Source organism: Anthonomus grandis, chromosome 1, assembly GCF_022605725.1.
Source record: "Anthonomus grandis grandis chromosome 1, icAntGran1.3, whole genome shotgun sequence".
Lineage (NCBI taxonomy): Eukaryota > Metazoa > Arthropoda > Insecta > Coleoptera > Curculionidae > Anthonomus > Anthonomus grandis.
In genome coordinates, this window is record NC_065546.1 from 28,354,595 (window position 1) to 28,367,976 (window position 13,382).

Below are 13,382 nucleotides of genomic sequence, written 5' to 3' on the forward strand. Positions count from 1 at the left end.
GACGTAAGGAATCTACTGTTGTTCTATGCCTTATTACTTTCGGAACACCCTGTATATTTAGTAGAATAAGTTTTTGAGGCTTTTAAATTCATAAAAACTACAATTTTTAAAACCGCGTATCTTGGAAACAGTTAAATAAAAGTATTCCATGTGAAACATCAAAATGTTTATAATTTTGTGTAGAATCCAAAAATGTAATCACATACAGGGTGTTCCATTCCCAGACACCTGTGATGTAGGAGACGCCCGTATACGTATACAAAACTTTTGTTGAAAAAAAAGCGTTTTTTCGAACACGCCCTTATTCATTTTTTATTGAATTCGTTCCATATTTTTGCCGTTCACAGTATATGAATGACTATGCTTTGGAGATGCTAAATCTAAAATTTGTGAAACAAAGATGTTTACATTCAGATCTCATTTTTAAATTCAAAATGTTAAATGGTCATATAAATTGTTTTGAACTTCTAAGGATCATTTTCTTTCATATGCCAACTAGAAACCTTAGACATGATCGTTTTTTTCCCTGCCTTTTCATGGCACTAATTATGTATGCATCTTACTCTCCAATTGAGAGGACTTTAAGATTATTAAACTCAGGTGAAGTGCACATTATGGGCATTACTTTATCTCAGTTTAGGCGTCAAATTAGGGAACTATTTTGAATCTTTTCTTTAATTTTTTTTTCTTGATTATGGAAGATATTTGAGTTTTTAATATTTGTGATATTAACTTTTAGTCATTGTTTTTTTTTATATTCATTTATGGGTTATAGTTAAGTTATCAGAGCTAAATCAGTGTTAACGAAAATGAAATGGTTAATATAATTCTGTTAGAGGTTAATAATTCATTATTGTGGTTAAGTTTTAAATGAACTATTATCTTATATTTATCTTTTTTTAATGGGATTAATCCCGTATAATAATAATAATAATTAAATAATATGCCAAGTTTTGAGTTTTCCCAACCTTTCGCAGACACCCTGCATATAGAGATATATAAGTTATTAGAGTTTTTGTAAGGAACATCGAAAAAACATTTTAATGCTTATTATAGCTAAATTGAAAAACAAATGTTAAAACAATAATTCATTAATAATGAAATTTGAAAGTATTGTGGGTTGGCCCTCTATATTGTCGTCCTTTGCCCTTTTAGCATCACACCTTCAAAATATGATGAGCAAAACGTTTAAAATATATTATCAGCAGTTTTTTTGAACTAATATAGGAAAAGAAGATCATATACCTGTTTTATATTATTCTTATAAATTCACAACAGATGATAATAGCGTAGCATTATTTTGAAGAAAAAAGGTCGGTTTTGTGCCAAAACAATCTCACAAAAATAAGTATCACTCACGCGCAAAAAAAAAAAGAAATCGCCACAAACCAAATCGCGAAACGTTTTTTCAGTATTTCAAAACAGCAAATACTTTCTGATTTGGACCGTCACCGAATTGGCAAATTACACTTTTTCGGGAACAGCCGCCCATGGACCGTTGTGCGCGGATTTTGCACACACAAACACACACTCACTCTCGCACAGTTAAACGATGATGCAAGTCAAAGTGAGAGAGGAGAAGAGGCGCAGCTCCTTGTATCGATTCGGGGAGCGGATCCCGACTCCTTCGCATCATCGCGATCCACATTTTTTGATTTATCCCGGCTGCTCCTGCACGTCTGGAATGTGGCGACGCTGGACGGGAACCTGCCGCAACTTAATTCTGGACCGGATTCGGTCGGCCGCCGATACAGGAAACGATCGTTTACCTCCGAGTTAATTTGAGCTGCAAGAGATACGATTGTCTTTTAATAATTCGAATTTAAAGGAATAATACCGACAAATTGTATGTACAGTCATGGTCATATAAAAAGCATACCTTGTATATTATATATCATTGTAACAAAATATTTAAATCTTTTTATCTCTTTATAAGTAAAAAAATGCAGCAAATATTTTCTGGTATTTCTTACATACAGTGCATCCCAAAAGTTATGCCTAAATTCATTTAAAATTCAGGGGTGTGTTGGAAAAAAAAACGGTCGGACCCGTCGATTTTTATTTCAAGTTGCGCATTTTTGTACGTGAAGTTTGTATATACAGAGTTGCTCAAAAATAAATTACGACCATCAACTTAATTTTTTCAAATGAAAGCACCTTTTTTTTATTTAATTTTTGAATTTCGCGTGGAATTCTACGTATATTTCATGCATCATGTCCTATACCTAAAGTCAACAGTTATCGAAAAAAAAGACGACCAAACATTATTATTGAAGTTCACCTTACGAGTCACCTTATAAGTAAAAAACCGAAACGGAAACAAAGGCGATGGTGGCAAACAGAAATTTATAGAAATAGACTGAAATATGGTGCGAATAATTTGCTTGCGGATTTAAAGATACAAAAAATTAGTGGTCAATACAAAAATTTTACGCGAATGTCAACAACACATTTTGAGTATTTTGTGAATGCGATTGGGCCCAAAATAGGAAAGCAAGATACCAAGTTTCGAAAAGCAATTTCGGTTCAAGAAAGACTTGCTGTAACTCTACGTTTCCTGGCAACAGGAGATTCGTACACAAGTTTACAATATTTGTTCAGAATCTCTAAGCAGTCCATTAGCGAAATAGTTCCAGAAGTATGCAAAGCTCTAGTTGAAGAACTGAAGGGAAATATTCAGGTAAAATTTTAACTCCTAGCATATTTTGTTAGTATATTTTGTATTTATTTATTTTTAAACAAATCTACAAATCAGTTGCGTATCACTGCATTTACAAGGTCTTCATATGTAGGTACAGCGAGTTTTGTTACGTTCGAATATGACTCCAATTTTTTAGCTAGCAATTTTCCAAAAAGATCCGATTCTGTGTCTTCTTTTTGTTTCTGAGCCGCAGAGGATTTAAGAATTTCGAATGCCGTGTCTATTTTTTTTTGCGAATCATTATTTTTCCTGCTCTTTTTGGGAGTCGGGGCAAATGACGGACCTGCAGTTGCACTAGTTGAAGTTGCACGGGGTGATGCAACCTGCTCCTGACCATCCTGAGATTCCTGAGTCGAATTGTAATCAAAATGCTCGGATTGTGAGTCTTCTCCATCCGTCAGCTAAAAATAAAAAGTTATGTGTAGTATATTTTTCACAACACTTGTCTTTTTTGTCATTATAAGTAGCCTATTAAATTTAATTTAAACCGTGGTTTGGTTTTTTCTCAAAAAAAAATAATGCCTTTTTTTGTATACAGGGTGTCCCACGATCAACTTCACAACCGCTTTCTCAAAATGTGCGCTTCAGAAAATTTTAAAAATTTGTCAACGTTAATAAAGGGTAAAACTCTATAATATAAAAATATTTTCAATAATGCAGTGTTGCCACTTCAATTAAGAATAGGCAACGTCTTTGTTATTTTCAATGGAACATCCTACATTTATTTTTGGATTCTACACACAATTTTAAGAACTTTGATGTATCACATTCTATACTATTACTTAACAGGTTTTAAGATACAGAGGGTTGAAAATTCACTTTTAATAACTTTTAGAGGCTCTAGAGCTAACTTTTTTAAAAATAGAAAAAAACTAAATTCACTTTCCTATCTTAACTTTCAATTATCTATTTTTTGAGATATATAAAGTATAGACTGTGATACATCAAAGTTCCTGGAATTTTGTGCAGAATCCAAACATGTAATAAAATATAGGGTGTTCTATTAAAAATAACAAAGAACTTGCCAGAAGTGGCAACACTGCATTACTGAAAATATATTTGAATTACAGGCTTCAACCCTTTATTAACGTTGTAAAATTTTTAAAATTTTCTGAAGCCTACTTCTTGAGAAAACGATTGTGCAGTTGATATTGGGACACCCTGTATACATGTACGTTTTTTTTTTGCAGATCCCGAAATCACAACAGGAATGGCTAACTGTGAGTGAAGAGTATGAATCAATATGGAACTTTCCGCATTGCATCGGGACATTAGACAGTAAACATGTCATTCTACAAGCACTTATAAATAGCGGAAGCGAGTACTTCAACTATAAAAGTACTTTTAGTATTGTTCTTTTCGCCGTGGTGGACGCGAATTATAACTTTTTATACGTAAATATTGGTTGCCAAGGCAGAATATCCGATGGCGGAGTTTTTAAAAACACCCAGCTTTATAAGAAATTGGAGCAAAACGATTTGAGTCTTCCACCACTTAAACCTTTAAATGGAAGAGAGAAATGTATACCTTATTTTTTTCTTGGAGACGAAGCTTTCGCATTGGATGACAATGTTATGAAACCTTTTTCAGGCTTACATAATAAAGGGTCTGCAAAAAGAGTTTATAATAATTATCGCCACTGTAGGGCCCGTCGAATAGTGGAAAATGTCTTTGGTATTGCTTCGTCAGTTTTCAGAGTGTTACGAAAGCCTCTACTATTAGAACCAGAAAAGGCTGAGTTGATTGTAATGACAGCAGTTCATTTGCATAATTTTTTGAGAAGAAGTTGTAATTCTCGTATTGTATATACACCTCCTGGTTCATTCGATACAGAAGTAGAAGGCCGTCTTGTTGAAGGAAGTTGGAGACGAATAATTCAGAAAGATGAAACAATGACTTCATTGCTTCCGTTGAGAAATGTACCTCGTAGATCATGCAAAAATGCTCAAGAAATTCGGGAAGAATTGGCAGAATATTTTCAAACCAATGATCCGCTTGAGTGGCAAAACGATTATTCGTAAAAAATAGTTATACAGGGTGTTAATTTGAAAAGGTATTACCTTGTTTTTTGGGAAACTATTGTATATATTAAAAAAAAAATTAAATTTGGCAACGAAGCACTGTGTTTTGTTTTTCGTATTTTTTTCTTGTGGAATATAAATTAAAAAAATAAAAAATACTTTTATCATCCTTTATAGGAATTTCCCTAAACGTAACGCTATAAAACTTAAAAAATCTGTACTGTAAATTTTGAATTTTGTCCATTGTACAAAATACTGTGCCCTGTATGTATGATATTCTACATAATATTTATAATAAAACAGTAAATTTTGTTTCTGCTATTTTTTCGGTGTATTCTCGACTTGCCATATTTTATTTATGTAACATTTAAACGAATAAATAGAAATAAAAAAACTTTTTTTAAAAACAAGCTTTTATTTGAATGTCTTAAAAAGAGTAAAATAAATTAAAAGGTAATAAACTTTTTCCTTAAAACTTTTACTAACAACTAAATAACGTCATTACACAATTTATATGATATAAAAGCTTGTCGAGAGCTTTAAGTACTCGTATTATTCTTATACTCTCGAGAAGCTTTTATATCATATAAATTGTGTAATGACGTTATTTAGTTGTTAGTAAAAGTTTTAAGGAAAAAGTTTATTACCTTTTCATTTATTTTACTCTTTTTAGGCTTGTTTTTAAAAAAAGTTTTTTTTATTTTTATTTCTTTTCTACTTTTCAGTTATCACTGGGCAAAATCCGCTATCTTAGATCCGCCATTTCGAATTTTTCACTTTTTAAAATTTAAAATCTCTAATTGTATTGTCGAAGTTGCATAAGTGTACCAAATTTGAACTCGACAGCTCAACGGAAAGTTACTTTAAAATCGATTACAAGATTCCACCCGAACATACATACTTACATATATATTTACATACATACATTGCAAGTTAAACAAAAGCTTGTAATAAAGATTACTTACCGTACTTAATGTTTCTCTAGGGGTATGTTTGTCTAAAAGAAACTCCATGCTCTTGAAATGAAGCCAGTTGCTTTCATAAATTTCATCTGTCCCTATATGAAAATAAAACATACCCAAATTATATTGCAAAATTAAAGTTATTATATTAAAACATACCTTTTCCGGTTCCTACACTTTTTTTATTTTTGCCCTCTCCCTTCGAAATGAGGAAAGCAAATTAGTTATCTTCTTTTTAATTTCATCCACCGTTGTATTTAACTTAGAGGATATTTGAGTCCAAGAATCAAATTTTTTATTTTTGTTGTAATAGAATGCATGTTTCGGATTCCATAAACATTCATGATGCCTATAGAACGCAATTAAAAGAGACATAAGTTCGTCAGTCCACTCCATGACACCTGCCGATAGCCAAAATAAAACTAAAATAAAGAAACAAATCGTGTCGTACGATCTCGTCTCGTCGTTCGTTTCCCGTCCAGACTTGCTTGGAGTCGTCGCGTACCAATCCTTTGATGTTTTTTCAGAAAACCGACTCGCCCTGGATCGCGACGAGCGCCGAGCTGCAACTCTTTTTAAGTTCGCGACGGCGTTCGTTTTGACGTCCAAATTGGTTCGCGACGTGGTACAGATCTGGACGCGGCTTTAAGCACGCTGGAGGATCAGTCATAGTCTGGGGTGCTATGTCGTGGTATAATGAACCAATGTTTACAAAGGCATCCTGCAAAATGTAATGGAACGCTATGCTGAGGAGCTTATGCCGGTTACATGGAAATTTACGCAGGTTAATGACCCTAAACACTCTGAGAATCAGTGGGAACATGTAAAAAACCAAAATAAGGATCTTCAAATATGGCTGCTCCCCCTTCATTAATAATAATAAGCCTTTATAATAATAAGCCTTTATTTCCAATAGGCAACTTGCCCAATAACAGGAAACAGTTACAAAACAATGAAAAATATAGTTAAAAAGAACACACACAAACAAACCTAAAAGAATGAAAAGAAAAGAAAAAAAGTAAAGTCACAATCTCAAAAGTTATCCACAAAATTAGAACAAATAACTATTAATATGATATAAAAACCCAATTATAAAAGTTTAACAAGATAATCACATATTCAACAAAATTAAATTAAAATAAATTAACTGCAATATACCTACTAACTATAACTTAAACACATGGGTCTTAATCCCAAGAGTAATGATCCACCAAGATATCGACAATCACATGAACCGGAGAGAAATTTATATCGCACATGTGACAGATCCGATTAAATGTAGCGCATATTGTATATAGTGGCGATTTCAACAGGATGTTAGTATGAGGCCTTGGCAGAAAGAATGTTAGGGGATGTCTAGCATTAAGCCTAGGCACCATGAAACGTACACCAGAAAGAAGTATAGGACTATTAATGAATCCATTCAGTAACCCATGCAGGAATTTTACAGAGAAGATCATTCTTCTGAGATGTAATGGATGTAGATTGAAGCATTCCAATAGTTGCCGATGATCAAACCCTCTTGCCGGATATATGCCATCCTGCCTGAAGGCCAAAAACTTAGCAAATCTACGCTGAACAGATTCAAGGAGACCAACATGATTCTGATAGAGCGGGTTCCATATAATGCAGCCAAACTCCAGTTTTGATCTCACAAAGCAACAGAAAAGCAGTCTTAATGTAGATTCCAAAACCACCAATTAAAACTCTGAGAACTTCTAATTATGAACCCAAGCCTTCTCAGGGCTGACTTGACTATGTTGTTGAAGTGTGGAACGAATGTAAATTCAGAGTCAAAGGTGATACCAAGATCAGTAATTTGCTCTAATCTACTCAAAATAGTATCATTAATAAAGTAATTAATATTTAAGGGTGTTTTTGATCTAGAGTAACTGACCACACTACATTTAGCCGCATTCAAGCCTAACCTGTTAACAGCGCACCATACCTCCAATGTATTTAGACAGTTCTGAAGAAAAGCACAATCCTATATACATTTAAATATAGCTTCAAATCATCGGCAAAAGCCAGCCTATGACAAGTGAGTGACTCAATCAAGTCATTTATAAAAAAAACTAAACAGAAGCGGACCCAGGTTCGAGCCCTGTGGCACACCCGACGTTACGTTAAAAAGTTTCGATTTAAAGACCTCATATTCAACATATTGAGATCTACCAATCAAGTAGGAATAAAATAAATTAAATAATCTCCCTGAAAAACCATACTGAATTAATTTATGCAGCAAAATATAGTGATCTATCCGATCAAAGGCTTTTTGGAAGTCGGTATAAATAACATCGACTTGAGTATTAACATCAATGATTCACAGATGTGGCTAGACAGACAGGATAAGTTAGTAACACAAGATCGCCCGCTAAAAAATCCATGCTGGTCTACAGAGGTGAGTTCTTTTGCGTGACTAAATAGCGACCGATTCAGGATAATTTCGAATTTTTTTTAGATTAAATTTATTAGGAGAAATTATATTAATTAATTCTCTTTTAAGATATAGAAAATTAGCTATAATTTGTTTAAACCCATAAAATCTGGATCAACTTTGGAATGGATTAAGGGAAGCATGGTTTAAAATTCCAGCAATTTATTGCGAAAAATTGGTGATGTTATTGCCAACCAGACTAATGGCTGTTTAAAAAAACTAAAGGTTTTCCTACAAACTATTAATTATTTTTTATTGATTATACTTTTAATTGAAATGTGTTATTTAGTTGATCAGCATTTTTTTTTATTATTTAAATATTTTTTTATTATGTAGAAATATCATTTTAGTTTTAGTTTAATAAAATTAAACTAACTAAATATAACCTAAATATAAAAGGAAATTATTTTTAAAGCATATATTCACAAGGGTGCTATTTATATGACCATTTAATAAAATTCATGCAGTGCGGATCTTAATTGTACACATCTCGTGAGAGTTTAGTTTTAGTTTAATAAAATTGAACTAAATATAACCTAAATATAAAAGAAATTATTTTTAAAGCATATATTAAGAGTGCTATTTATATGACCATAATATATATTTAATAAAATTCATACAGTGCGGCTCTTAATTGTCCCCCCCTCCTTTTTTTATCATCTGAATGCGTTGATATAAAAATTTGAAATTTGGCACACATCATTAGCAACATAAATACTACTTTTGGTTCCTGGCTCATTTTGCAAAACTTGAAAATGGCGACATGGCGCATTTTTATTTCATATTTTTTTCGTAAATAATATTTACCGATATTGCTTATTTATTCCTAAAAAATCCCATGAATAAAGAACAATCAAAGTTTATTAAAATTTGAATATTTAATTCATTAAAACATTGTAGTCAGTGGTGCAGATGCGGGGAAGCGAAGGCAAAACTACTTGACAGGGGAATTAGGTCTCCTCTAAATTCGCAAAATTAGGCATATGGCAGCAGGAAAAGTGGAAAAAAAATTAGAATCAAGAGACCTATTTTCTTTAAAATGTCACGTTAAAAAGTGGCACCTATTCTAATGGCTTAATTATAAAAATGTAAATTATAGTAATTTACTTTGTTTATTTCTATTGTTTAAAAAAATTCAACAATAGAAAAATACGTGGTGGGATTCTATACCGGGATGAAACCATTCGAATATTTAGTAAATAATTTTCAAACTCTATCAGATAGATAATGGCTTTCAAATTTTTTGATTGACCTAGTTTTATTCCAATATAGTAAAACGTCAATAGTAACTTATATTAATTAATAATTATTTGTACGTCTGATTCTACTAACTAAATCAATATAATTTTTTTGCGAAAAAACTTTCGCCTTTAGAGATTTGCAACCATCCGAAATCAGTTTAGATATTTAATATTAATTGTATAAAAAAGTTTTATCCAACTCCTTTGAAAGTTTTGGATGATATAGCCGTGTATATCTTTTACCATCTAACAATTCAATAATTTTTTACAGAAAAACTTTTGTTTGTAACTATCTGAAATCGCTTTAGATATTCATTATTAATTACAAAATTCTTTTTTATTTAAATTCTTTGGCAGTTTTAAAAGTTATAGCCATTAACTTTTTTTGGACATCTAATAATTCAATATTTTTTTATCAAAAAACTTTCATTTGCAGAGATTTGCAACTATCTGAAATGGGTTTAATTATTTTTTGTTTATTACAAAAAACCAAATCGATTTGTCCAAATCCTTAGGAAATTTTGGGAGTTATAGCCATTAATTTTTTTTACGTCTAACAAGTAAAAAACTTTCGTTTGTAGAGGTTTGCATCAATTTAAAATCGGTTTAGATATTTGTTATCTTTTATAAAGCTTTTCAAAAGTTTTATCCAAAGCCTTTGGGAAGAGTCTTTTTCATCTCTTTAACATTTGACTTTTTAATTAATTTTCACACGTCATGGAAGTTAGCAATAGAATCAGAAACGAAAATAAAATTTTTACAGTCGACCAGATAAGTTCTGCACGCAATATATTCTTTTCGATATTAAAGGATTAAATCTGATTTTAAACTTCTAAAATATAGTTAAGAGAAAAACTATAATTACTTATAGACAAAAGGGGTGTAGATTTGATTTGATTTTGCAGCCTATAAGATAAATGTTTGTAAAGTAATAAATAATTTTAAAAAAATAACAGTAATTGTTAAAAATGCTGTTACACCTTTAAACTTGGTGTATAAATAAAAGATAATAGTATACACGATATATCTCAGAGACACACGTTTTTTCAGGGGATGAAGGGGTGTAAGCCACCCCCAAATAACTTAAAAAAACGTAGTAATTGGTAATAATTTTGTTACACCTTCAAACTTGGTGTGTTGACCACCCTAAAAAAACGTGTGTCTCTGAGATATATCGTGTATTTTAATTTTTATTATCTTTTATTTATGCAGCAAGTTTGAAGGTGTAACAAAATTATTACTAATTATTACGATTATTTAAGTTATTTAAGGGTGGCTTACACCCCTTCAAAAAACGTGTCTCTCATCTCTGAAACATATCATGTATTTTGTTATCTTTCATTTATACATTAAGTTTGAAGGCGTAACAAAATTTCTAACAATTACTGTGATTTTTTTGATTATCTATTATTTTACAAGCATTTATCTTTTATGCTGCAAAAAAATTAAAACTACACCCCTTTCCTTTATAAGTAATTTTTTTTTTCTTCTATAAGTAATTAAGTTTTTCTCTTAACTTTATTTTAGAAGTTTAAAATCAGATTTAATCCTTAAAATGCTTATAACTTTAGCTTGCTAATAGGGGCGCAAGGGCGCGCGCCCCCCCAATAATTTCATTAAAGATTACTTATTTTAAATTTCAAACTCGTGTGCAGTAATTATTAATTATATTTTTTTTCAACCCGCGTTTAAACGTATAACACAAGCGCCCGTACTATAGGAGATAATGCGATATTCAAATCAACAACCAAAGTGCTCCTGGCATCCTACGTATACCGCTCTCTGTCTCGCGCAAGGTACAGCTCATCCATCTTCCTCTATTTGTCGTGGGGCGCGCTCACATCCGCGTCCATAATTTGGCCGAAAAACTACTCTCGACGACCCATCTTCTCGGCTTTTATCAGGGCTGGGATTCTAAAATCACGATTCGACACGATTACTCGATATGACTGATTCGAGGCGGGTGCATTCGACACAATCGTCATTCGACATAATGGACATTCGACACAATACCCGCGAAATATTTTAAACGTTCGAGTATGATCGGATGGGTCTTTTACACGTCAGCCAATTTTTAATCGAAATAGCTGTAGTGTTGTCATCTAACACAAAATAGGGTTAGGTATAGGTATATTATTTTGTTTACATTCGAGTCGTGCTTACAATAATTAGTTTATATTTATCGATAGTTTGCCAAAAGTTATTAATTTGTGAGTTGTGAGTTATTCAGTATATTTGAAGCTTTAAAATATAACTACAAAGGACCTGGGATGATACTTCCTGATACAGATTAAGAAACACTATAACTAACTTTGTGTAATTTACTACTTGGCCTCCTATCCTGTGAATCTTCTTCTTAGAACTTTAAATACCTGCATTATACTTATTGCGAAGTGAAGAGGAATTTGACGGCAAAAAAAACGTACCATCACTTGGGAAAGGGCAAGTTTTTGATCTTGTGGAAGCATGTTTTTCATTAAAAATTGTGGCAAACAAAGTTCCATTTGACTTGCATAGGTGTGGTAATAGTGTTTATATTTACTACTTTTGACTAATAAACTTGAAAAAGTGCAATTTAGGATAATATGCTGGAGAAACTGGATGATTTTGATGAAGTCATATGCCTCCGAGGATATTTGGATTATAAACTATAGTGTGTCAGCTTAAATACAGGGTGCCTCCGATTAAGTCGGCACTATTGGTATCTTTGTTAATATTTAAGATACAGGGTCGGTTAAATTAGCAAACTAGTAGGATTTTTTCTGTTGATTAAAATGGTGAAAACAGAAAAAAAATTGAACATCGCGTTTTCGAGAAAATGTGAAAAATGTACTTTTGTTAAATGGAATCACCTGTATATTTTTACATAAATTAAAAGATAATAATTTTCTTAATAAAAAAGTTTATTTACACTAATAGCCTAAATCTAAAAATAACAAAGTTATAGCGATATTAATAATTTTGTCAAATTTAGGCAAGTTGGCTTTGAAATAAATAACATTAAGTAAAACAACTAATTTACAATAAATGAGCAAAAACATCGCTATCTTGTTCAATACATTTCTGAGCACACTTAAGCACACGTCTTGTAGCTTTTAAGATTGATCTTCTATCTATTGATCCAATTATTTGCCTAATATGTGTTTGAAGTTCATCAACCGTTCTGTATTTTTTTTTATACACTTCACTTTTTATGTAACCCCAAAAATAAAAATCTAGGGGGGTTAGGTCTGGTGACCTAGGTGGCCAACGAATCGGGCCATGTGTCGCAATCCATTTATTGTCAAACAGTCTATTAAGTAATATTCTTACATCATTTAGTTGATGGGGAGGTGCTCCATCCTGTTGAAAATAGATTTGTTGCCGTCTCTCCAAGTTAACATTATCCAAATAATCTTCCAGCGCTCCAGATAATATGAGATCAACATATCTCCTTCCAGTCAAAGTGCCATCATAAAACACAGGTCCTATTACTTGGCTTCCTATTAAGCCGCACCAAACGTTTATACTAAATTGATTTTGAGGATTTCTGGGATCAGTAAGGAAAAGATTTTCTTGGGACCAATAGTGTACATTTTTACGGTTAAACATACCTTTGTTTGAAAAATTAGCTTCGTCGCTCCAAATTATACGGTTTAAAATATTATCATTAGCTTCATATGCATTACGTAACCAGTTGCAAAAAGCAAGTCTTCTTTTGTTATCGCCAGGCAACAATGTTTGTACTGGTCGATACTTATATGGCACAAATTTGTGTTTCTTTAAGACCCGCCAAATTGTTACTAAGCTCACACCGTAAGCTCTTGCTAAATCTCTAGTTGAGTTTTCCATATAAGCTTCAAAATATGCCAAAATGGAAATTTCAACATCCTCGCTTACTTAAAATTGGTTCCTTCTTCTAGTTCTTTTAAACACGTTTTCGTTACTTCTAAATTTTCTGTAGAGAATTAAAAAGTATCTACGGTTTGGCAAGTTACGAGTCTGGAATCTCTGGCGGTACTCTTCTAGCGCTCTGTCACT

General features: G+C 32.1%; 1 protein-coding gene across 2 annotated transcripts in view; it reads right to left on the minus strand.

The window, feature by feature from the left end:
* The window catches only part of LOC126736608 (tyrosine-protein kinase receptor), a 43,758-nt gene extending 41,984 nt beyond the window's left edge, over positions 1–1,774 (minus strand). For both annotated transcript variants that reach the window (XM_050441055.1, XM_050441050.1), the window contains exon 1: positions 1,246–1,774. The gene's annotated coding sequence lies outside the window, so the exon portion shown is untranslated. The remainder of the gene's footprint in view (positions 1–1,245) is intronic.
* Positions 1,775–13,382: the final 11,608 nt, after the last annotated feature.